Source organism: Eutrigla gurnardus (genome assembly GCF_963514095.1).
Source record: "Eutrigla gurnardus genome assembly, chromosome: 5".
NCBI classification, from domain to species: Eukaryota; Metazoa; Chordata; class Actinopteri; order Perciformes; family Triglidae; genus Eutrigla; species Eutrigla gurnardus.
In genome coordinates, this window is record NC_139919.1 from 15,198,281 (window position 1) to 15,225,178 (window position 26,898).

At 41.5% G+C, this 26,898-nt stretch overlaps 1 long non-coding RNA gene across 1 annotated transcript in view; it reads right to left on the bottom strand.

Moving 5' to 3' along the window:
• The window catches only part of LOC311013797, a 294,894-nt gene extending 271,253 nt beyond the window's left edge, over positions 1 to 23,641 (bottom strand). Inside the window, exon 1 of the long non-coding RNA XR_014597193.1 lies at positions 23,467 to 23,641. This is a non-coding gene — a long non-coding RNA (uncharacterized lncRNA). The remainder of the gene's footprint in view (positions 1 to 23,466) is intronic.
• Between the last annotated feature and the right edge of the window lie 3,257 nt (positions 23,642 to 26,898).

The window sequence follows — 26,898 nt, forward strand, 5'->3', positions numbered from 1 at the left end:
TGTATTCATCTTTGGGTGTTCCTCAAGACATATACAGCGCACCTGTGACACATTAGTGCAGTAGATGTCAACACTTCAAGCAACAGTTCTGAGCCTACACTGAGTTATTGACTGCTCCAGCATGAAGCCTGGACTCACTGAGTCAGAGATCATCTGATATGCACCACATAAATAATCTGTAATATTAATTAGTAAAGGGCGGAATGGAACTGCAGTGTGCTTGAGTTTGTGCTGTGAATGATCCAGAGGAGCAGCACTGACTGTCAATCATTTAAAGGCCTCAAAATGAATCAAGAGTTGGACAGATAAAGAACAAGAACTCCTTTCTTCCAATCTACGTAGGTAGGTTTTTCTGTCGAAATAAGATACAGTATGAATTTTCACAGTCTTCATTCAAAGGCCAAGTCTTTTCTACTGCGGTCTTTGTCTATTGGAGAAACAGAAATGGTGGATAGCTGCATGCTGCCAATCATGGGAGACCTTACCATGAACCGACTGTTCTGACACGGGACCTGGACAGCCCTCCACTTCATCTCTTTGTCTTTCTCTTCATCTAGACCTCTTTTGCTCTCTGCGTAGCCCCACATCTCTCCATCACACACACACGTTTTCTTTTTGGTCACTTCCTCTCTCCCTCTCTGGTTCATCCATTCAAAGTTACAGCCACTGGAACCAGCTCTCCGGCAGCTGGAAACTCAAGATGGTTTCATCTAAACCTCAGGAAGCTGAATGGGAACCAGATGCAGAAAAAAAAAAAAAAGAAAAAACAGGCAGAGGGCACATTTTATTCAGCCGGCATGGGGACCTCCAAAGGGCAATGTTCACAGGGCTGCTGGGACGTTTAGGGAAGAAACATGCATATGTGTGAGTGCCGACCACCATTAGACTTAAAGTCTAAGGTTAGACTCACATATTACTTTACAAATATCAACTCCACTTTAAGAGATGCTGGCCTGTGAGGAGTGAGGGACATTTTGGCAAAGGACATGAGGATGACTAACATTCTCCACTCTTTACGGATATAAAATCAAGCTGCCCTTGGGCAAGGCACTTAACATTAATCCATGTTATAGCACAATCCTGTTTTAAAGGATTTTTTCCATGTTGCTTTGCGCAAGACAGTGTGAGATGTGAAGGAAACCGTTGAAGTAATATGGATGCAGGGCAAAACCTTTCCCAAAACTCTAACATTGTGAGAAGTTAATGAATGGTGGAAAAAGTGGCTGATAATAAAACTTTAAAAAAAATACACTGGCTTTCTTTCTACAGATTGTTCCAGTATGTTTTATTGCTTGTGCTACTTACAATATGCTTATAGGCATGAATATTTGTATCTCAGGTTTGGAGAATACACATGTTTACTGTTTCAGCTTGTGACTAACTATAAAACAAATCTCTAGCATGACGGTTTAACTACCATTACCACTACATAGCTACCTATTTCATCTAACAGCCAGGTTTTGAAGAAGTGTGAGTGTTAATATGCATTATAGGCTATTGGGACTTTTATGAACAGTGCAACAACCCCTACAACAGTCTTTTCCTGCAGATGTCACTGTAGCAGACTGGGATTTAGAGATATTTTGGAGAGGAGACAGGAAAACAACAATTTATAGAGCCTCCCTTTATTGTTTACAGGCGAGAACCAAACGATTAAAGCAATCTGGTTTGAGATAATGTTGCTCAAAACACCAGACCCACACTGTTAACCCTACCACAAACACATAGTTAACCCTACCACACACACACTACTAACCCTACCACACACACACTGTTAACCCTACCACACACACACACACACACACACACACACACACACACACACACACACACACACACACACACACACACACACTGCTAACCCTACCACAAACACATAGTTAACCCTACCACACACCCTGCTATACCTACCACACACCCTGCTATACCTACCAGACACACCCTGCTATACCTACCACACACACACTGCTACACCTACCACACACACCCTGCTATACCTACCAGACACACCCTGCTATACCTACCACACACACCCTGCTACACCTACCACACACACACTGCTATACCTACCACACACACACTGCTACACCTACCACACACACCCTGCTACACCTACCACACACACACTGCTATACCTACCACACACACCCTGCTATACCTACCACACACACCCTGCTATACCTACCACACACATCCTGCTATACCTACCACACACACACTGCTACACCTACCACACACACCCTGCTATACCTACCACACACACACTGCTATACCTACCACACACACACTGCTACACCTACCACACACACCCTGCTACACCTACCACACACACCCTGCTATACCTACTATACACACACTGTTAACCCTACCACACACACACTACTAACCCTACCACACACACACTGTTAACCCTACCACACACACACACACACACACACGCACACACACACACTGCTAACCCTACCACAAACACATAGTTAACCCTACCACACACACTGCTATACCTACCACACACACAAAGTTAACCCTACCACACACACCCTGCTATACCTACCACACACACACTGCTACACCTACCACACACACCCTGCTATACCTACCACACACACCCTGCTATACCTACCACACACACCCTGCTATACCTACCAGACACACCCTGCTATACCTACCACACACACTGCTATACCTACCACACACACCCTGCTACACCTACCACACACACTGCTATACCTACCACACACACACTGCTATACCTACCACACACACTGCTATACCTACCACACACACCCTGCTACACCTACCACACACACCCTGCTATACCTACTATACACACACTGTTAACCCTACCACACACACACTACTAACCCTACCACACACACACTGTTAACCCTACCACACACACACACACACACACACGCACACACACGCACACACACACACACTGCTAACCCTACCACAAACACATAGTTAACCCTACCACACACACTGCTATACCTACCACACACACAAAGTTAACCCTACCACACACCCTGCTATACCTACCACACACACACTGCTACACCTACCACACACACCCTGCTATACCTACCACACACACCCTGCTATACCTACCACACACACCCTGTTATACCTACCAGACACACCCTGCTATACCTACCAGACACACCCTGCTATACCTACCACACACACCCTGCTATACCTACCACACACACCCTGCTATACCTACCACACACACCCTGCTATACCTACCACACACACACTGCTACACCTACCACACACACCCTGCTATACATACTATACACACACTGTTAACCCTACCACACACACACTACTAACCCTACCACACACACACTGTTAACCCTACCACACACACACACACACGCACACACACACACACACACACACACTGCTAACCCTACCACAAACACATAGTTAACCCTACCACACACACTGCTATACCTACCACACACACAAAGTTAACCCTACCACACACACCCTGCTATACCTACCACACACACACTGCTACACCTACCACACACACCCTGCTATACCTACCACACACACCCTGCTATACCTACCAGACACACCCTGCTATACCTACCAGACACACCCTGCTATACCTACCACACACACACTGCTACACCTACCACACACACCCTGCTATACCTACCACACACACCCTGCTATACCTACCAGACACACCCTGCTATACCTACCACACACACACTGCTATACCTACCACACACACCCTGCTACACCTACCACACACACCCTGCTATACCTACCACACACACACTGCTATACCTACCACACACACACTGCTATACCTACCACACACACCCTGCTATACCTACCACACACACACTGCTACACCTACCACACACACCCTGCTATACCTACCACACACACACTGCTATACCTACCACACACACCCTGCTATACCTACCACACACACCCTGCTATACCTACCACACACACACTGCTACACCTACCACACACACCCTGCTATACCTACACACACACTGCTATACCTACCACACACACACTGCTATACATACCACACTGCTAGCCCTACCACACACACACTGCTATACCTACCACACACACCCTGCTATACCTACCACACACACACTGCTACACCTACCACACACACCCTGCTATACCTACACACACACTGCTATACCTACCACACACACCCTGCTATACATACCACACTGCTAGCCCTACCACACACACACTGCTATACCTACCACACACACACTGCTACACCTACCACACACACCCTGCTATACCTACACACACACTGCTATACCTACCACACACACACTGCTATACATACCACACTGCTAGCCCTACCACACACACACTGCTATACCTACCACACACACACTGCTATACCTACCACACACACACACACACATTGTTAACCCTACCCCACACACACACACACAGCTATACATACCACACTGCTAGCCCTACCACACACACACTGCTATACCTACCATACACACTGGTGACCCAACCACACACACACACACACACACACACACACACACACACACACACACACACACACACACACACACACACACACACACACACACACACACAGCTATACATACCACACTACTAGCCCTACCACACACACTGTTAAGCCTACCAAACACACACTGCAGATACCACCAGACACACACAGTCCAATGCCATTTAGAAAACATTCCGATTACTTTATTTCAGTCTTTAGACTTATATTAGTATAGTGGGTGTTGACAACTACATAGTCGACCTACTTTCCTGTTTTTTAAATAAATTACTATTTGACTGGAGGGTTAAAGCAAAGCAGTAGATACAAGAGACAATAATGGAGATGCCTTGGTTTCTATTGAAGGAAAATGAAATGTACTTGCTAAGCTGTTGACCTCTGAATGCATGCTGCAACCAGTTCAGCGAGTTTAGCTCTTAGCGCGATCTATTAGACCACACACTCAGACCACTTGTAATCGCTTGTTAGATTTGTACACTCTCTGTTGAAAGTACTGAAAGTGACAAAGACATAAGTGTGTGTTTGCATGAGGTGGGTCCAGGCTGCAGTAGATTAATTGGTCGATGATGGACATGGAGGAAATGGGTGGATTTTCACACTTCCTCTTAGCATCTCCATTTCTCCTCCCTCTGCTCTTCTCACCTTTCCTCTCACCTCTCTGCGGTTTCTTGTCTTGACATTTTCTCTCCTCAGCTTTGTATTCTGCTGTGCTCTCCCGATCCACGGGTTACAATCCAAATAAAGTCTAACAGAGGGATATTATCCACAGAAATGTGGTGAAATTCAGTGGCCGCCCTAACATTCAGAAGGTGAGGCACCCCTGCTGCGATGAGTTCCTCGACAAATGCGGCATTTCCATTAGCATTTGGTTCAGTGACGGGTTTGAGTTTCCAACGGGTCCCCTTACTGTTTCATAGGGCCCTTCCACCCTGCCAAGAAAAATGTCTGGTGGATAATAAACACCAGGCACATGCTTGTAAACGATGGCTGCCGCATGAAATGTGCCAACTCCAATGGCTGCTTTGGCAGGTCACCGTTATTTCATTGGTGGCAAGCAAAGATGGTGCACTTCCAATTGGACTGACTCGATTTATACATTTTTACAATGGTTATTGGCTGCCAGTTACACATGTAGAAAATGTGTTGTGATGTTACAGCCAAGCTACATCTTTAAAAAGGATTGTCCAATGCATGGGGACACTTTTTCTTTGAGCACTGACTCGGTTTTGCAGCAACTGATAACAGCTTGATGATATGAAGGTATAGCAAAGAAAAAATGCATGAGATTTAATCCCTTTGATTGCAGCTGTCAGCCATAATGTCAAACGTAGTTTTATTGATTTTATGCCTCTGAATATCTGTTTGAATATTTGGGGTTTTAACAAGTCAAAAAGTCTGGCTCTGACTCCTGAAATGGGTCTGTTAAAGTAGATTATATTGTTATCTCTGGCATAATGGGGTTTTGTTAGACCCATACAATGCTCGAAGAAGCAGTACAATAGTTTATATGAGAAATAAATAGAGCCTGCGCTGCTGGAGAAACCGCAAGGAATCGAATGCGAGGACAAAGATTATGAGAAAGACAGCTAAAGACACAAACAGAGCGCATGCGAGAGGAAGAAAAGACTCAAAATGAGAAAAAGATGGAGAGTGTTTGATATGGAGAGAAGGAAAGGCCTCCAGATTTTTTCAATCACTCCGTTTGCATTTTCATCGGTAGTCCTGGTCACGTTGTCACATTTTCCCTCAACGTGTTGTTTTGTGTGTTTATGTGTATTTCCCAAACAAGTCTGTGAAAGCAGTGACCCAGTTTTTGCAGCCAGGTGTCTGTGGTTTTCAATGGTTTTATTTTTCTTTTGCCCACATGTGTGTGAGGTGGGAGGGGCTGACGCTTGACAGATGCTTTGTGGTTCCCATTAACACATACGTGGAGAAAAACACAGATAGTTGTCGGACTCCATGCACGCTAGCTACTGCAAAGACTTCTTCCTGTGTGGGTTCTGGTATTTTGTGCTCAGAATGACTATGCCGATACGACTTGATTCCATACTCTCACAATAAGTACGTACAGTAGTAGTAGTAGTAGTAGAAAAATGCTTAAAAAAAAAAAAAAAAAAAAAAAAAATGAGACAAAGATGAGTTTAAGATTGATCTACTATAATGATGGTTTTATTCAAGTTTTGTGTAAAAAAGCAATGCAAGTACATCAAGCTGAAATATAACTTTGAGATACACTGACTGGAGTCTGACCTTCAGCTTATCCACTCATAATAGCAAACATCCTGCCAGTGGATGCATTCAAACTCAAAGACATTCTACATGCTTGCAATGTAGCCTCAAAACAAGCACCTGTTTTCGTTGAAGTTCTTTGTCTTTCCAAAGTACAACAACACTGGCCTTGTTCAACGTAATCCCAACCGGGATATTTCCAGGAAACATTTAACCATCTGCAGAAGCATCCAGTATCATGTTTGAATAAATCAATGGTCGTTTTCTTCTAGGAATGAGTGGAAACTAAATTCAGATCACATGGCGGCGTCTCATCCCGTCATAGATTAATAACAGATTATTTTCCGAACGTTGATCCAGGAGGCTTTTTGAGAGACGACTCCTTCGCATGACTTCTGAGTGTTTCGGCGAAAGCAGATGATGTAATATATTATGCATACAGGGATATACAAAACAGCATTACGCATTCATCCTTCAGCAATGACCTCTACAGGAAGATTCTTTAAAGTAATAATCTCAACAGTTTTCATTTAAAATAAAGGTCTGATTTTCTGCTCATCACTATATCGTTATATAATGAGTACATCCCCAAACTCTTCAATGTCTCATAAATTGTTGCAGCAATATCTTGGATGCTACCATTTATTACACAGATTTGTTGATAAATTTAACAATTTAGCATTTGACAAAAATGATCAAGCATTCCCTCCAAAATACTACATTAACACACTATGATCTTGAGGAACACCATAGAAAAAAGTAATTCTGTAATTTGGTATCTAAAACTTTCTGAGATTTCTGCATAAATTACATTCTCCGATTATTGAATGGGGAGCGCCTTTGTTCTGGAAACTGCTCACATACCCTTATTGTCAATATACCTATGAAAGCTATACATCCCCTGAATGCCCTAGATACATTATTTGTGGTTGTAAAGATTCATGAGGCAGTGATTATCCAAGAGGTCACAACAGGTCATTTCATACAGTGACCTCAAGTATCAAAATATGGTCTGACTCTGTGAAATGGCTACTATGGGGACTAACGTCATCACACATGCATACAATTAGGCTAATTGTAATCACAAGAGTCTCAGCTTTGAAGTCATACCCAATGTATGCCATTCCAAGAATGATTGAAATACACTATTTTCGAAATAGGCAAAACATTTTTTGCCCAAAACTGCATGAATATGGGTTCTATCGGTACCCACAGGTCTCCCCTCTATAGAAATCCCAAACTGAGCGAGTCGGGTTAATCAATAAGCTGAACACCTCACAGTGTGGAAGTGACTGGGATCATAGTTATGTGTAAGGCAATATCAGACTTGATTTAATCATCTCTAGTTAAGATCAAATCCATTAGAACTACTTCCCTCCTACCAATACCAAGTCCCAGCAAGACGACCTGTAGTGTCAAAGGACACGTCTCATCAGCCTCTCTAGTCTGCGTGTCTTCCTACTGGGTGCCGTCTGTTTCTGTTGAATGTCAAACACACAGGCTTCAAACTATTGTGACAGGGATGATCCAGACCATGACGCTATAACAGCAATGCCATATGTGTTATTTCAATGCTAATGGAAAACTAGATCTATATCCACAGTAAACCGCATGCCATTTGGACATTTCAGAGAAAATGTTGGAACCAACAGCTTCAGGGTTTATCATCAAGTGGATTAAAGTACAATTCTTACATTTAGTTGAACTCTTTTCAAGGAGAGGGATAGAAAAGGGTTAAATGTCATATTGATGCAATCAGCAAGAAATACTGAAGCAGACTTGTTGCAGGGAGTAAAACCAATGACCCCTTATGAGTTATGATACCGTGTCCGGCACCTAGGCGGCTCTGCAGGCCATATGGACACACATCTATTAAAGGGATGATCTTATGCAAAATTTCGCCACGTTTCCATCTGGGCTACTTTCTGTTTTTAATGAGTGTCAAATGGAATTTTTTTTCAGATTTTCTCTAACAGGGAGATGCTGTAATATCCATGGATGCAATAATGCATCAAATACTTTTAATATGTTGTGTTTGAGGAGGAATTTGCTCCAATAAATTACAATTTTGCACATTTATTAAAAGTATGTAAATGTAGATATAACAGTACTGATTTTTTTTTGGTAAAAACTAGAGGCTATGTTTAGTCCAAGAACAGCTCTATAGTTGCATTGCTGGTGAAGATAAGGTTTATGAATACAGAATGACAGCAAATCAGAGGAAAATAAAGATGTAAATGTAATCATGACTGTCGTGAGAGGTATCTTACTTAAAAAAAAATACACCTCAGGTAATGTTTAACAGTGAAGAGCACAAATGTCCTTGACAAGGTTATTTGGAGCGTTTAGTCATGTGCAGATAATTAGGTTATTTTAAAGGATTGTGTTTGGCCTCCTATTATACAGATAATGAACGCTGCAGGAAGGAAGATTAAAATGAGTGTTTGCAAACCCTGCTACATCCACACACGCACCAAAGAGCAGATATGTCAGATCAAAACTACATCCTTCAGCAAAACGTAGCTCTAAACAACACAGTTTGTGTGTGAGATCAGCTGCAGTCTACAGATCAGTGTTACATTTGTGTCTTTTAATTCTGTCAGGTATAGAAACAGAGGTGGTGAGTCCCCCCCCCCCCCCGTGGTGAGTCCCCCCCCCCCAGCTGTCATATTTCTCATTCTTACATCAGTCATCATTATTTCATTATAAGAGAAACCTGAGAGACACACCGGCTGGCAAGATAATTGACAGAATATTGTGCAATAACTGCTCACACCTATGAAAACAAAAATGTGGACCTTATTATCCCTTCAAGACGTCACAGGAAACCAGGGTAGGAAGAAACGGATTATGGTGTTACCGTAATCTCATTTACGTAATCTAACATTTAGTAAAGAACCGATTCCTGGTATGTACAGGTGAACGTAACTTAAGACTTTTGCTATAATGAAAGTTATCTTAATTCTATATATCATTTAGTGTCATGAATGCAGCATAATCTCACACTACGTACTGATCGCTTAAGGTGATGATTAGAATCAAAACTAATAGACAAAGGAAGGAGTTGAAAAACACCTGAATGATATAAAAGGATATAGGCAGGAAAGAAAACTACATTCATTTCAGAAAAAGTACGGAGTCAAGAAACTCGGTGTTGGTAATGTTGAATTAAAAAAACAGGTGCTCTTCCGTTCCTTAAAACATAAGCATTATTTTTTATTTTTACATTTATTTTATTTGTCAGACAAATTGTCTCAAAAATATTCTGAGTATTTAAGTCTGACATTCAGTATTCTATTTGGGAAAAATAAACATTTAAATTTAAAGCATCTAAACTCCTGGTATGGGACTCACAGCTCTATCTAATGGGCAACAGAGGTACTGCAAAATGGCTGGATTAAATAAAAAAACGAAATTATTTGTTAATTTACAAAAGCTAGTTAGTTTTATATATAAATGTGCTCACAAATGAATGTGAAAAACAAACAGTAATTTTAAGAAAGCATAAATTCAGTTTTACCACTGTTCCCTAGCTAACGTCCCCTCAGATGCAGTAACACAAAATTGATTTTTTTTTAAATGAATGCCTGTAAGAGTTCCAGTGACTGGTGAGGAAATATATTCATAGTGGCAGGCAGTGATGGGTGAGGGAAGCAAAGTATTTATTTTGGTCACAGTTGACAGTCTCATTTATTTGGGAAGGTGATCCTGAATTTTTTTTTTAACAATCAGAAGTGGTCCCTGAGTTACAAAGGTTTGAGAACCCCTGGCTTAGAATGACTTCAAATGTCAGAAGTGTGCAGGTTTGGTGTGTCTATTAACACTGATAAAGGCTATAAAGTAACTGAACTCACAGCTTTCTACATCATTTTCCCTTGAACTTTCCTCAAATGTCAACATGAAACAAGGCCAATGTTTTTTTTGGCACGAGACTGAAATACATAAAAAGGTTACAAAAGAAATTGTCCAGAACCAACTGTGGAAAGACTGCACCTACGAAAATGAGAAAGTAAAACTACTTCGATTGTTGGGGGCATGTCGTGAGTAATGAGGGGAAACTTTCAGCTGAAAGGCCATGTGTGATCAAACCTTTAACACCTAAGCACAGTGCGTTTTTTTCCTAAACAAAGAGCGGTGACGGAGGCGACGGAAGGCAGTCTGAATAGGAAAAAGGTTTTGAATGTGTGGGTCAACCACAAGAGGTGGACACGAAATGCTGTTAGTTTTATGTTAAATGTTACACACTAAATTATAGTGACAAGTGTGGGTCTACTGTCTATGTCTTGTACCTCCTGAGGTACTACTTTGTTCTCTGTATCTTCTTATTCTGTGTTTTATATCGTCATTCATGTCTTTGGTACGTCTTTGGTTCGTCTTTCATGTTTTGTATCCTATTTTGCAATCTAGTTTTATTTAATGAATGTGTGGCTGAAAGGTGTTATATAATTGCAAGCCTGTTTACAAAATAGAACTTTACTTACTGAATGTCTCGAGAAATGTCAAAAAAACAAATAATCATTGCACCTGGCAGTTTTGGTGACAGCAATATTGACACAATCAATGTTTGCTTATGAATTGTCTCAAGGATCAACTTGTCCAAATCCCTGATCAGAGGTTTCACCTGGATTCACCTGGTCAGCCAGGTTCATCCAGGATTCACCTGGTCAGCCAGGATTCACCTGGTCAACCAGGTTCATAGAAGCAGCAGGTGCTCCCCATTTGGTGCGGAGCTGTGTTATCCACAATCCCAGGACTTCTGGGCAGCGGTGCAGCACTACCTAATGGTCCCTCAGAGAAGGACGGTAAATCCCTGAACAAAGAGGGACACCAGAAGCACAAGATGATCTGCCTGGCTGACTTGCTGAAAGCCAATAAGGTGTGTGTGCGTGTGTGTGTGAGAGAGCCTCTTTCATTGTGTGCATATACAGTATGTACCGTGCATATTAACATATCTTGTGCTGCAATAACGGCATAAAGAAATGTCAACATTTCTATGAAGCTTTGGGATTCTGTGTTAATGCGTCTCCCTTCACATGATAATAAAAACAGAAAATTTGGATATCAAACCACATCTTCACTGAATTTTACTGTATGTGTTCCTGCATTTTTATTCATCTTGTTCTTTGTTCACAAGTGCAGTTATGTCACTGTGAAAGCATGAAAAGTGTGTGACTTTTTTGCATTCGCAATACTTTGTCCAATTTCGTGAATACCCCAGTTACTTCAACAGCCCGTCAGTCAGGCTTTGATTCTGAGAACTATCTGGCCCGAGTTTCAAACACCACCAGGGGATTTAGGACAAAGCATCACTGTCCAAGTGTCATTATGTAATTCGTCAGTCCTGTGGAAATTTAGCATATTCAATTTTGCTTCATTTTCATCACTTTAAAGCTGACGTCCTCCGACATGCGGAGGGAGTGATATGACCTTTATGTCTGTGGAAACCATTCAAAGCCTATTGTAGAATAATAATAATAATAAAAAAAATCTGTTGGCGTCACCTGGAAAATGAAACAGGTTTTCTCTTTCTCCAGCGCTGCAAAAACTATTCATCTTTACGGGTCATTCAGTGTAATGTTGAGTCTTAAAATCGTACTCCTCCAAAAAGGGGGAGGTACAATCTTGCCAGAGGGGTGAGGTCATCTCAACGAAAAAGCAAACTGGCATGTTTAAGTCATTTCCAAGTGATGTTATCTTGATACCTCTGGAGCGATATTATCCCGCTTTTACGATGTCATCACTTCTTTTGAAGAAGATTCCTAAAAGTGCGTTGGGAACCGGTGAAATTATCTCACACGTTTTCACCTTTTTCCAATGAAGACAAGAGTTTAAGATGGATGTTCATGCGGGGTGAAAAGTATACGTCTTCAGAGGGTCGGGATTTTCTTTTGACTGCAGTGATAATTTAATATCCTCCCCTGTCTCTTCATTTCCAAACTATTAGTAACTCATCTGTATCGAAGCCTGGAACCTGGACAGGCTTCTGTCCAACTCGATTCTCTTCCAACAATCACAACGTACAGACAACCTCACTGGCCCGTTTTTCAGCCGTATCAAGTTTTTCATTTAATTTTAGAATGTTGGCGGAAAAAAAATGAAGGAACAAAACTTCATAGTGTTTGATATATTGTTGTTCAACTACACAGGGGAAAGCAAAGCGTGGCACATCAAATGAAGGATTTCAAGGACAGAAATGCACTGTATGCTGAATGTGCCGAAAGATAGGATAAAACATGCATATATGCTTCATGGAAATTGTGACCTACCTTTTGTTCTTTAGTGCATAAAAAATTAAATTCATGATCTCTACTAATTTGAACCAGGCTTACAGAGTTACTATAGATTAACATATTCTTGACATGAGGCAGAGCAGAAAATTGGGCAGGGGCAGGAGTTCATCTTCATAACACTTCTTGTGTAACATGATTTATATTCTTCGTCACTATGCAAATATTAGTTATATAACAGAGTCCCTTGTGATTACAATGACCCCTGGGTCATTTTAGTCATCGCATTACTTGTTTGATGTTGACTCCCATTCCTCAAGCTTCTTGCTGATGTCCTGTCATCAAATATAGGGTAAAGTTGTAACTTCTGATGGTTTTACAATGCAGGTACATGAGAACATGACAGAATAACAACCTCCCGTCTGCCTATAGCTTAAGTGGAAAAATAGAGTGATCCACCATCACTGTGTGTGTGTGTGTTCTAGAGCTCCTTCCAACAGAAGTGATGCCACACTTAGAAGTTGTACTATATAGTACTGTTGGAAATTTGCATTTATTTCACTGACAGACTATAGGAAGAAAATACATTTAATCACACTTATTTTAAATAGTAGATAGTGTAAGCTTTGAAAGTGATGCTGTTAGATTATCATATAGCAGAGGTGCTTGCTGGTTCAGTCCGGTTCAATTACATTGTGAAAGACCGACGTGGGCAGTTTATCTAGTGAATCACGAATGTAAGAAAACTAATGGAGGAATAGTACTGTGAGGTTTTACAAACCTGCTAATAGCCAACTATGCCAAAGTACATTTACTCAGATAATGTACTTAATTACAATTACTTTGAGGTACTTGTAACTTACTTGAGTCTTTTCTTTTAATGCCACTTTCTGCATCCACTTCACAACATTCAGAGGGAAATATTGTACGTTTACATCGTTACATTTATCTGACAGCTTTACAAATGAAGATGCACATAACTGCAAATAACTCTATAAAGAGCTAATAAAATGTGTTATTTTGATATAAATTATACTATCCATCAGCGGAAACCATTCGTCGATTTATCTATAAGTTAGTTGGCATCTATTTTGATAATTTAAGTAATTTTCCATGCAAAAGCGTGATATTGTGAATGTGTCTCTTCGGGCTCTGGGTAACTGTGACAGCATTTCTCACTATTTTCAGAATTTCAATGCACGATTTTTACTTAAATATAGTATTTTATAAAATCTGGCAGTGAGAGTAATTACAATATGGGAGAGAACATAGAGCTGGAGCAGCAGTTATCTGGGGTGGATGTTCCACATTAACAAGGAACTCGGCATTCAGAGGAAGGATTTAAGTAAAAAAAATTGCACGGAAAAGTTGACGACAGCACTCCTGGGGGTGGACAAGATGCGGAAGCTCACCTACAGGAATGCATGCACCATCGCCGGAAAGTTGCCACAGACACAAGATACCATATCTACAGTATCCTGCGGCATACAGAGAACTTTCCCTGGCGCCGACAGGCTTCAGGGTCATTCACATGTTGCGTTTAAAAAGTGTGGGAAACACCAGCCATGGCACTGTAATCCTTTTTATCTGAAGTACTTGGGAGGTTGCGTTTCTGCCATTACGAAGCAACCAAAACCTGCATGCTGCGATTATGACGATGATGAGGTTTCTGGCATTTAGCAGTAAGCCTCACTGACTAAACTAAACAGTTTAAACAAAGATAAATGACTTTCCAGCACTATAAATCCCTCACTGTAGCTTTATTGCTCTCTTCTTTTTCTATTATTGTTATAGCTGGTGTGGTATTGTTGTTGCTGTCTCTCTTTCTCCCGTTCAAGCCAACCGGTTGAAACAGATGGCCGCCCACCCAGATCCAGGCTCTGCCCAAAGTTTCTATTCATTAAAGGGTTTCGTTGGTGGGTCTTTGAATACCTGCTATATATAAAAAGTGTCTGTTATGATCTGACATTATATAAATAAATTTAAATTTGTTTCTGTGTCCATTTGGCTGTTTCAACAGGATGTTGTTACATCCTCGGACCAAAAGCCGGATCCCAAAAAGCTCTGGGTAGCCCTGCACTAAAATGATCAATTATATTTACTGTAGACTGATATATATATAGAAGAAAAGCCTCCTGCACATGAACAAAAATGACTTGAGAGAGCAAAACATTGCTGCATATGAATGGCCCATACTCAAGGGCTTGAATGTAACGGACACTCATCATATGTAAAAGCACTGCACATACTTAAAAGTTCACAGCCAAAAGATATGATGATATAATCGATGTGCTTATTCAAAATCTTCAAATGGATGTGATGAAACCTCTGTGTAGTTTGAGTGTCTAACTCGTTAGCTTTCTTGCGTCATAGTTTTGTTCAGACCTTGACGTTAATAATTAGCCTCAATCCTCCAACCGGCATTCCATCATCATGAAAGACAAACTCCGGTCAAGGCCTCTGTGTACAGTACGTACAAATGGTTTTACCACATCGTGTTCAGGAGGAGCAGCGCCATCATTTACTCCTACTGTTATCCTTTGACTGCACCTATCAGAATAGGTGGAAAACAGAAATGACTCACAATGTGATGTTGAACTCTTTTAACTTGCTCTGAGTTTTGGATTTGTTCTGGCCTATGCAGCACCAACTAGCCTGTTTACCTGAGCTACATACTAACTGCTTATTTCTCTACTAGTTCTGTGTTGTTGTTGCCGGTACATTAAATTCAACACAAGATTTGGGGGATATTTGTTCTAATATTAGATAACCGAACAGAGCTTGCAAATAGAAAATAACCAAATGGGTATGTATAAAGTATTTGTGGTTACGCAAGTGTAATAACCCTTATTTATGGGAGTTTGGGGTTTGTTTTGACGCTGAAGCACAGATGTACTGGCGTATCCAGCTGTGAATATTTTGAGCCTAGCCATCAATGTTTAAGTGTTTTGGTTCAAGATGTGTGTTTGTCAGGGATCTGGGAACTGTTGCTTTAAACTGACAAGACAGATAAGATGTTGACCAGGACTCAATGTGTTTAGGATTCTGTAGCAATAAGGTAACCTAAACTCAACTCTGTGCGTTTATAAAATGCGGTCTTGCTTGTTTTGTTTTCTTACAAAATACACGGAATGTTATGCATGTGTGTAATGTATTTGGAAATAGCAATAGATTCTGTTTTCATTGAAGTACAGTGGGAATAAAAATGGGAAGTGGAATAAGGTTGTTTGCTAAAGGGAAACAATTATATGATAAAGATGTATGCAAGGTTTTTAGGAGCCCAGCCCAGCAGCCCGAGCAGGGCAGGTGTCCTGCTTTGATGGAGTAAATTTATTTGGAGCATCTGTGAAGTGCAGCCACCTTTTTGTGGCAGCAGGCGAAATATCAGAACTTAATAAATTCAACATTTAGAGGTTAGATTCCCACTCAATTCATGTTGTTAGCCAGTTAGATCAAAGTAAAATCTGGTGACGGTCTAAATTTTCAGACACAACCAGCTGGGAGCTTTCCAGTGTAAACACAGTCTTCTCCTATTGACGATGGACCTGCTCCATCAGACCAGCTTGGGAATAAAATGTCTCGGCTACTTTGGGGTTTGAAACTTTTCTTCTCATCTTTGTCCAGGATTTAAATTAGTGACTTTCCAGGCACAAACCTGATGCTCTAACCTCCAGACTACTGGGTCTATAGCACTTTATAGAGTCTGTGATTAGTAAATGTCTTTAGTAAAACCCTTAACTGATTCTTTAGTGCAGTGTGGTCATTGCGCAATTAGAGGTTTTGTATGATTTACTTGACTCTACTCTGTTGGTCTGTAGCAGAAGACTGTTTGTACTGGAAAGCTCCTCGGTGTAAATCTGTAGAAATACGAAGCAGGTTGTTTCTGAAAACGATGCAGCCAGGCTTCCAACCTTTCTTGGAAACATTTTTGGTTAAAAAAGTACTTTATAATAAAAAATGGTGCCTTTCAGTAGGTTGAAATACTTATGATTGGTAGTGCATTGTGCAAAGTTTCTCAGTCAAAATATGTTGACTCCCGTATCAACTCCAGTATCAGATATCCATTCCTGGTACGTTTGTTTTTGAGACATGTTGATGCGAATCACACTTACTTCCTTTCCAAACAAAAGTGTTTTGATTTTTCTTAAGAGAGAGTTAGCCTAAGCTTGGTGAATAAATGCTACAAGTCCTCAAGACCCGAGCCAGTTCCCATGCCTGTGAAGGGGGGTTAACCCCGAGGTCAGCAACAATGTTGGCTCAGGCTCACTTAAGGTGGGCTGATCTTTAAGGTGGACCAGCTATATTTCATTTTGTGACAAGCTGCTCCTAGGAGTTTTACACCTGATGTATATGTTTTGCTCAGCACCCCCATTTTTTGCTAACAAGCTTTGCGAAGGCTTGTTTAAATCATCAGCATTCTTGATGACAGATTCCACAACGTTCTCTGTACAGACATGGTTGCATGTTTCAGCTTTAAATTCTATGGGCAACTTGCTTACAAGATGAACAAGTCAGATTTAATATAATTGTGACTACTTATCCAATGTTTTCCTCGAAAACAGAACAGTACAATGTGTCAATACTGCAGCCTTGGGCCTCAATGTTTAGCTGTTGGATCAGTTGTTGCAACTTCCTCCCCCATTTGGATTACCCTGTTACTCCATCCAGACACGTCAACAGAACACACATGGTGAAAACTGAAACTGGCTTTATCACTTTTCATCTCTTGTGGAATTACATGTTGGCACGTTTGCAACCTTACAAAATTGGACCACACCACGTGGTAGATGGAGCACCGTCTCTCAAGTCAAAACTTTGAAGAGTGAAACCTGCACTGATGCACAAGACTACTGTGCTGGAAAACTGATCTCTCATTTAATGTTTTTTTCCTTCTTTTCCTTTTTTTTTTTGTTTGCAAAAGGGCCCTGTAAATCATGTCCTTTATACCTCCGGCCGGGGGTTCACTGCCACACCGCAGGGTGGGAGGAGAGCATGATGGGAAAAACATGATGGGATTTCACTTTAGTGGGTCAGAGAGAAGAAAAAGTGCTGGGGAGAATGAGAGGCTGTGGAGGAGGTAGGAGGAGATGTCTACACTGGATGAGAGGGACAGACAGAGACAGCAGGAGGTAAAATATTGAAATATAGTCAGACAGAGAAAAAGAAATAAAGACTGAAGAATATGAAGACATACTGCAGAACCGAGGTAACAGCAATAAAAATCAGACTCCCTATTTCAAAACATCTAAAGCCGACAAGGTTGAGACCCAATTCCACTATTATACTACTATATACTATACATACATAGGGTATGGTCTTGCGCTTCCTGGATGTTTAAATGGCTACCATGGGGAGGGTCAGTGTAGAGCTGAAATGGTTTGTTGAATAAATGATTAAACAGCAACCATTTTGAAAATAAATCAATTGTTTAAGCCACTTTTCAAGGCAAGGCAAGGCAACTTTATTTGTATAGACCATTTCATACACAAGGCAGACTCAAAGTGCTTCACATCATTACATGTCATACAATAAAGTGAAAAAAATAGAAGAATTAAGAGAAAATAAAGGCAAATTAAAATGCATTATAGAAAGACAAGGAGAATACAATTTGCAATAATAATAAAAAAAACAAACAGTGCAGACATTAAAAGATTTAGCAGAAAGCTATGGTGAACATTAAAGTTTTCAGTCTAGTTTTAAAAGTGGTTGGAGTTGGGGCAAGTCTTATCTTCAGGAAGTTTATTCCAGCCATTTGTTGCATAGTGACTAAATGATGCTCTCCCGTGATTGTTGTTTACTCTGGGAATCACTAACAGATTGGTCTCAGAAGATCTTAGTGGTCTAGAAGGCTTATGTAGTGGGAGCATACCAGTGATATACTTCGGTCCTAGACCATGTCGTGATTTATATGTGAGCAGGAGGATTTTGAAATCAATTCTCTGACATACAGGGAGCCAATGTAAGGATTTAAGAATTGGTGTAATGTGCTCACATTTTTTGGTCTTTGTAAGAACTCTAGCAGCAGCGTTCTGAACAAGCTGTAGCTGCCTGACAGTTTTTTCCGGAAGACCTGCAAGGAGACCATTACAGTAGTCTAGCCTATTAGTAATAAATGCATGTACAAGTTTTTCTAAGTCTTGAGCTGACATGAGCCCTCTAAGTCTTGCTACATTTTTGAGGTGATAGTAGGACGATTTTGTTACTGATTTGATGTGACTGTCGAAATCTAAATCAGAATCCATAATAACCCCAAGATTTCTGGCTTTATTTGAGGTTTTCAGGGACAGAGAGTGAAGGTGTTGAATTACTTTAAACCTTTCTTTTTTAGCACCAAAAACAATTATCTCAGTTTTGTCCTCATTTAGTTGTAGGAAGTTTTGGCATATTCAGTCTTTGACTTGCTCAATGCACTGGCACAGAAGATCTATGGGGCGGTAGTCGTTTGGTGATAGTGCTACATATATTTGGGTGTCATAGCAATGGTGGTCAATGTTATTATTTTGCATGATTTGTCCTAGTGGGAGCATGTACATGTTGAATAAAGTCGGCCCCAAGGTTGAACCTTGGGGGACTCCACACGTTACATTGGTTGGTTCTGATACAAAGTCGCCAATGGAAACAAAATAGTTCCTATCTTGTACTTGAACCAGCTTAAGCTTGTGCCTGAGAGCCCCACCCAGTTGTCCAACCTGTCCAAAAGTATTGAGTGGTCGACAGTGTCAAATTAAGCACTGAGGTCTAATAGGTCTAGTATTGAAGTTTTGCCAGAGTCTGTGTTAAGACGGATGTCATTTACAGCTTTAAGGAAAAATGCAAAACAAAGAGCTGATTCTAATCTCTCAAGTGTAATACTTGCTGTTTCCTTTACAATCATTAGCCCCTTTTACACGGACGATTCCGGCATAATGTCGGGAAAGCGAGTAAAAAAATTCTGCGAACCTGTACTAAGTTGTCATCTTACTGGTCTGATATTTTCCAATGCTTCTCTAAAGCCTTTAAGAAGACTTTGAAACCGGACCCATTGGTTGCCATCTAAGGAGGGACAGAGGCTCTACTTTTGGCTAATACGTTTGAGGCTCAAGCTGTTTCCTTGGGTATGGTTGTGGTGAAAAAAAATGATTCCGCAAACCGGAATGTTTAGATAGTTTTTGTTTGTGGCGTAACTGCACACCTGCCGTCTCGTCTATGGACTCGTCGGCCGTGTGACGTATTCAATGAGCATTGGAGGTTTCATTAGCTCGATGCATCAAAACAACTTCGAAAGGTTAACTTTTGCTCGTCTCGCATATTTACACGACTCTTCAACCGCAAGCGAAGTTGCTGTGCATCATAAACATGTCGATGCGTATAACAGTGGCCTCGTACGAGCAACTACTGGCATTTTGTCTTTTTCGGATCTACGCTTTGAGCTTGTTAAATCCACCGGCGGCGCCTCACTCTGGTAACGCGTCTTCACTACGTCACATCTTTTCCACTTCGGGTGACCGGAGCGTTTAGATAGAACGCCGTATCGCCTCGCCTCTAATGCGGCTCTGTGACGACCTCCGTTGCTGTGTCAGAGGCATAATACTGTTACGCCTTTCCACCTCAGTGAGCGTTTAGACTGACGACAGGGCGGAATAACGGCGGAATACTCCCACAACGAAAAGGCAATCTAAAAGGGGCTAATGGGTCTGTAGTTTAGTGTCTTCTTCAGACATTCTTTGTCAGAGCAAATATCTGTTTACTTTTAGTTACAGCACATGACGTTTCAACCACATAACAGAGTCGTTGCACAATTGCACAGACATAAGCAACAATAAATGTGTACCACAGATGTGCTGTTTTCAGGATTTGATTTTTAATGATGAGTAGAGGGTGAAAGGGGGATAAAATTGCTGTGTGGGTGCAAGAGACAGAGAAGTCTCCCACCCAAGTAATCCAATCTCACCCAGAGGAAACCAGTCTTTTAAACAAGATGTCTTCCTGTACTAAGGGTCACTTAAATTACCTAGATTTAAAGTAAACGGTTCCTCTTAACCTGTGACCACAGCTCATTAAAACGTTACGACTGCTCCCTTTTAGAGGGGCCTTCCAGAAAAGGTAGTGAGACAGTTTTGTGTAAAATACACCAAACCTGAATAAATCAACAACACAATAAAATAGAACCCAATGAAGGTAAGACATCTTCAAATGTGAGGGGTGCTTCCCTGGGGGGCACAAAAAGCTTAAATTTATGTATTAATACATGCTGTAAATATCACACTTCAGTGAAGTTTACACAAACAGAAATTATACAAATATTTTAGACAGTGTGACAGTGTGACTTCATTTTTGATGTTATCTTCCACATGAATCCAGTAATGCAGTGATAGTTTTCGGTAGAGCAATTGGTACAATGCACACAGGAACTGCTAATTGCTCATAAAAAGTTAACAAATATTGGCTAAAAACTTGGCTCAAGTTGGAGTCCACAGCTTAACTCACTGAATCCATAGCAAGAAAGGCAGTGGCTGTGTGTTGTGTGTGTGTGTGTGTGTGTGTGTGTGTGTGTGTATAACTGTCCTAGTTTTGCACATTGGAGTCGGACATCACCAGACTGCAGGCTGAACTCATGGAGGGAAAAGCTAATCCTGGATCCATCACCCATTGCCACATCACAGTCAAAACACCTCTCAATCCTGTGCTATCAAGATTACGCCAACCAGTCAAGCCCCCCACACAGTCCCCTCTATAGGCCTCTCTACCTTGGGAGAAAAGCTCAGCTGTAGCTCAGCTTTGGAGCAACATCTAAGACCCTAGTCTGCCGGAACAGAAAACCCTGCCATGGTTAACACTACCTCCAGTCATTTCAAGGAATTGTCCAGCTTAGGAACACATTTAAAGCTTTACAAAAATGTTCTCTGGTGATTTGATGTCCTGGACAACCATCTAAACATGGCTGTTTACCAAAATCCTGTACTTTTTGAGAAATCATGGCTATTGATTGAGATGACGCAGAAACTTCAGAACTGTAAAATCTTCCTGCTTCCTCGAAGTCACCAGTGTAGCATTATTTTGCCTTTGAGTTGTGGAAACAATGAATGTGCCGTTGACAGAAAAACTAAAGTCTACTAAATGCACAAACCCTACGACACCAAAAACAGTGGCACACGAAAATCTGGGTTGGCATTTGATTTCAGTGAGCATGCACACTAAACATAAAAGCTTGCACATGGGTATATTGATCAGGCTGATCCTATAGAAGCGCATCCTCCGGATCTATATCATATAGGACAAGATCTAATTGCTTTTTGCAGGTAAGGAATCTCAAGCCATCTAACAAACCTTCTTTTTGTTTTTTTTTTAAAAGTCTGTCCACAATTGACAGGTATTAATAAATAATCCAAATTTAACCACATGACCTTAGTGTGGTATATTCCCCCATACATATGGCAGTAATATCACACTTTTTAAATAAGAATTTGAAAATGTAAACAACAGTTGTCCGGGCATACAACTGGGCATATGTTGATCTTCATAAAAAGACTGATGATGGCAAAGACATCAGCAGTAAAAAATAGCTTATATACAAGTCAAATGGCATCTTTACCTTAAAATCTAAAGTCGAATGGCAGATTTGAAGATCAGGGACACCCCTACAACAATCACAATGTCTTAATGGGTTTTACAGGTCCCATTAGGAACACTCAATATCTCTAAGATGGCAAAGACATATCTACCAAAAAGTCTTAGAACATAAGGAAATATGGCCTATCTATTAGCCTTTCTGCTCCAGTAGCCTATATTTTCACAAAAAGTGCAATATGGCAAAGGTTATGACCACTCAAAACTAACCAACAGTGATGGTTCTCTTACCACCATTAGACCTGGTGCCTCCTTCCTCCACACAACCTCTCTCTGCCATTTGGAGTTGCCCATGTGCAAATGTGCTTTGTGCAGCTTTTAAAAGTCTTTCTTCTTAAACAGAACAATGCAATCCAGGTGCCAACTGCTCAGCAGATCCCAATGAAAGACATAAAGAATGACTGAGATGGAGCGAGAACAGCAGCCTCAGCAGCCATGATTTCCGAGTTGAATTTATATGCGTTGTGTTTTAATACTCTGTGGTCACCTAATACCCTGGACCAGAGCTGTTCATCCATAATTCTGAGATCTAAACCGCTTTGGTCTCGACGTCTAATATTGGCTTGTCTAACTGTGGTCGGTTTTGATGATTGATGGCACAAACATTCAACAAAGTCAGTTACTCAATATTCATTCAACATTCAACAAAGAAGAGAAAGCAAAGTTTTTTGATTGAAATTAGATTTGGCATTTCAATTCAACAATTGTTCATTTTCCATCACACACATTCCATTGACCACATTAACATCAAACAAGTCAACATAGTCAGCGATGCCCCCTTAGCGCAGTTATGGAAGGATCCCTCCCCAGTGCTGGATGCCCCTTGCCAGGCACATTCCCTCCATGTGCAACACAACCAACTCTCGGTTGTCATAAGAGGCGTTCACACCGGACGCGATAGACGCGAATTGAGCGGCAACTCTACATTGAAAATCAATGTAAATAGCGCGATGAAATGCGATTCAGGCGGCGGCGCGCGAATGGAGCGTCTGGCGCGATGAGACGCTGCGCGAATGAAGCGAATGGCGCGAATGAAGCGAATGGCGCGAATGAAGTGAATGAAGCGAATGGCGCGTCTGAAGCGAATGGCGCATCTGAAGCAACGCGAATAACGTTGAAAATATCAAACTTTTCAGGCGGCATTGCGCCGCGACATCCAATCAGCGACGAGTTCAAGCCGACAGACAGATGGACAGTCGCTCCGCAGCTGAGATGGACGGGCTGCATTCCCAAACAACCCGACTCCGAGAAGACTGGACCCCGGCGCGACGGGGGCCGTTACCGGCCTCACACCGTCCACGGGCTGAGCCTCAATCAGAAGGACTCAGGCCCCCGAGCGACACCAGGCAAGCGGTCTTCCATACGCCACATTTCCCACGTCCGCCCGTCGGACAGGGATTCGGTGCTGGGCTCTTCCCTCTTCCCTCTTCGCTCGCTGCTACTGAGGGAATCCTGGTTAGTTTCTTTTCCTCCGCTTAGTAATATGCTTAAATTCAGCGGGTTGTCTCGTCTGATCTGAGGTCGTAGTCGAATGTGGCCCCGACTCTCCCTGGGGAGAGGTGCGAGGGACGTGGCTCCCGGAGGAGGCTCACGGACTCTGGCATCGGGTACCCCGAGGCGGAGGAGGAGGGTCCGCCGACATGACCCGCCGGCCCCCCGCCGGCGCTGCCCTCGTTTCCCCCGCTAGAGCGGCACCGGTTCAAAAATGAGCGTCATGCGCGAATGACGCGAATTACACAAATAGTCAAAAATGATCAAGTGGCGCGATACAAGCGGCTCAAGCGATTGTATTCGCGTCTATCGCGTCCGGTGTGAACGCCGCATTCGAAAGGCCCAGGATGAAGGCAAGTGCTCAGTGCGCCCTCTCTCAGTGGGACCCTGCTTTCAGTGCAACTGTAAACTTGAACGGACTGTCCTCAATGTTGACAACCCACCTGACCCATTTTGAAACACTGGCTCCGTCACGTTTAACATGCTTTGTGTGACTTTTTTTTGCTGGATCATCACCGTTGGTATCAAAATAACCAAAGAGCACAACATTGTGCTCTATTAGGGCACGGAATTCAGCATAGCCTAAAAAAACCCAACTTGACTTGACTTGAAGAATTCAAGTTGACTGAGGGGTAACAGATGGATGACATGACTCATCGACTTTCAGGAGGCAGCAGCACGAGCATAAACACGAGTAAAGCTCCAGCCAAAAACGAGGGCCATATGCTGCATGGATATGTACAATATCAACTTCAGGTCTTCTTTCGGCTCTGAACTGCAGCTTCCATTAGAGGGGACACACACATATACACACACACACAAATACACACACAATTTATCCAGAAAAGTGTAAATGAATGCACATGCACACAGATTGCTCCCACACAGTGGAGGAAATTATTCCCGGAAAGCAGGGGGTGATTATTGCTCTAACAAGACCCCAAGGATACTCTGAGTGGAGGTTAGAGGAGGGAACAGTGTGAAAAAAGTTGAATGCTAAGACCAGGTGTGTGTGTGTGTGTGTGATTCATAACAGAGCACTGCAGGAATGAGTTCTAAAACCCAAAAATGAGTCAGCATTTTCGCACTTCTGGTTCATCTCGAAGTCAATGACTTTTTTGAATGGGTTTTTGGTTTGATGCCTTAGCACAAGCTTTAGAGAATTTAACGTTTTCTTTTACCACGTAAAATATCCCCCTCGCAGCTTTTTTACGCGTCCTTGGCTGAAGTGGCTAAATGAGACTACTAAATGACATCATCTTAGTGGTGGTGACATAAACCCCTGGGCCGATGGTGCATTTAATTTTTGTAGCCTAAGATTTTTTTTTTTTTTTGGTGATTGCATTTATGAAATCATAAAAGTAGTGGCCATTTGTGAAAGTTATCTTGGTGAACAAATGTGTAAGTGTCAGAACCATTTGTTTTCCACTGAGCATATTTTCTGCAATAATCCCAAACCCAATGGAACAATCCCATTTTTATGGAGGGATGGAGCACTAACTTACGGGGTTGGCCTACAAAAATGTGTCATCCCTGCAGCGCTCTTTAGATGGCAGGCAACTGTGTGTTGCAAATGACTCAACCTCTTTTTGTGACTGCATGTGCGTTTATCAGTATTTCCAGATCCACTGTGATCAGTTCTGTTAACCTAAACAGACAGAGTGTCAAAACAATGATCTCACATTCTGTCACCATAACCACCCTGCACTACTTCAAAAACAAACTGTTGTTTTGTTGAAAGTGTTTCCAGTCCATTGAGTTGGATTACAATGGCATTCTTCAGGATTTTAATATTCATCCATTCACTTTATTTCCAGTTTCTTTTAGAAAGTTCAATGATGTTACTTGACAACAAAGTCAGTTCCAGCTTAATTCTCAGCAAAGAAAAATTTACTTGCATACAAAAAGGAATCGGAATCTGTTCCATTACATTAAAAAAAAAAAAGAAACACGGTGAGGTTAGTGGGTGGAGCCAAGGACAAGTATTGTCTGGTTGTCAATCAAAATGGATATACGCTCTTGGGCTTTACAGTGTTTTATCCTTTTAATAAAATCTATACAATGAAATGATGCCTCCTGGTGAGGCTGTGCATGTATTATTTATTAATATTTCATATATCCAATTCAGTACAGTTCAACAGGTTGATTTAAGTTTAGAATTTTGCAAGAAACAATATAAACAGCAATCTACAAAACCAACATTTGCACAGACTTTCATACTACACAAGGTCCTGTCTAATTTAGACACTTGGATAGGTTCATTATGATTCTGACCCTTCCAATGCCGTAACGGTGTCACGATTAACTGCATTACCTACCCAATCAGCCAATTTATACTTTTTAGATCTTTGTTTGAATGTATTAACAACTGATGAAGGGACAATGTATTATCCAAATGTAAACTTAATCTCAAGCCCTCACCATAATTGAAAAGACAGGACTGAAACCTGCTTCCCAAACTCACAAATCTTTTTATAACAAACTGAATAGTTAGACATAATTCTTGGCTGAAAGGGTTTCTTTGTGTGATGCAGTAAATTATTGGACTGTCTTTGCCCATAATGCCATTAGCAACCACATTCACGACGTTAGTGTTTTTTTTACACAACAGCATAGCAAAAGATGTTGTTTACCTTGATGATACCTGGAGGGGTGCTGGTTCTCACAAACCTCAGTAATGCTGTGTTCACACTAAACGAACGCAAAGCAAACTTTTCACACGGCAATTTTTTGCATACAAAGTCAATGCAAAGACTGAAATGAGGCGGATAAAAGTCATTTGCATCAATCGTGTATCGGGAC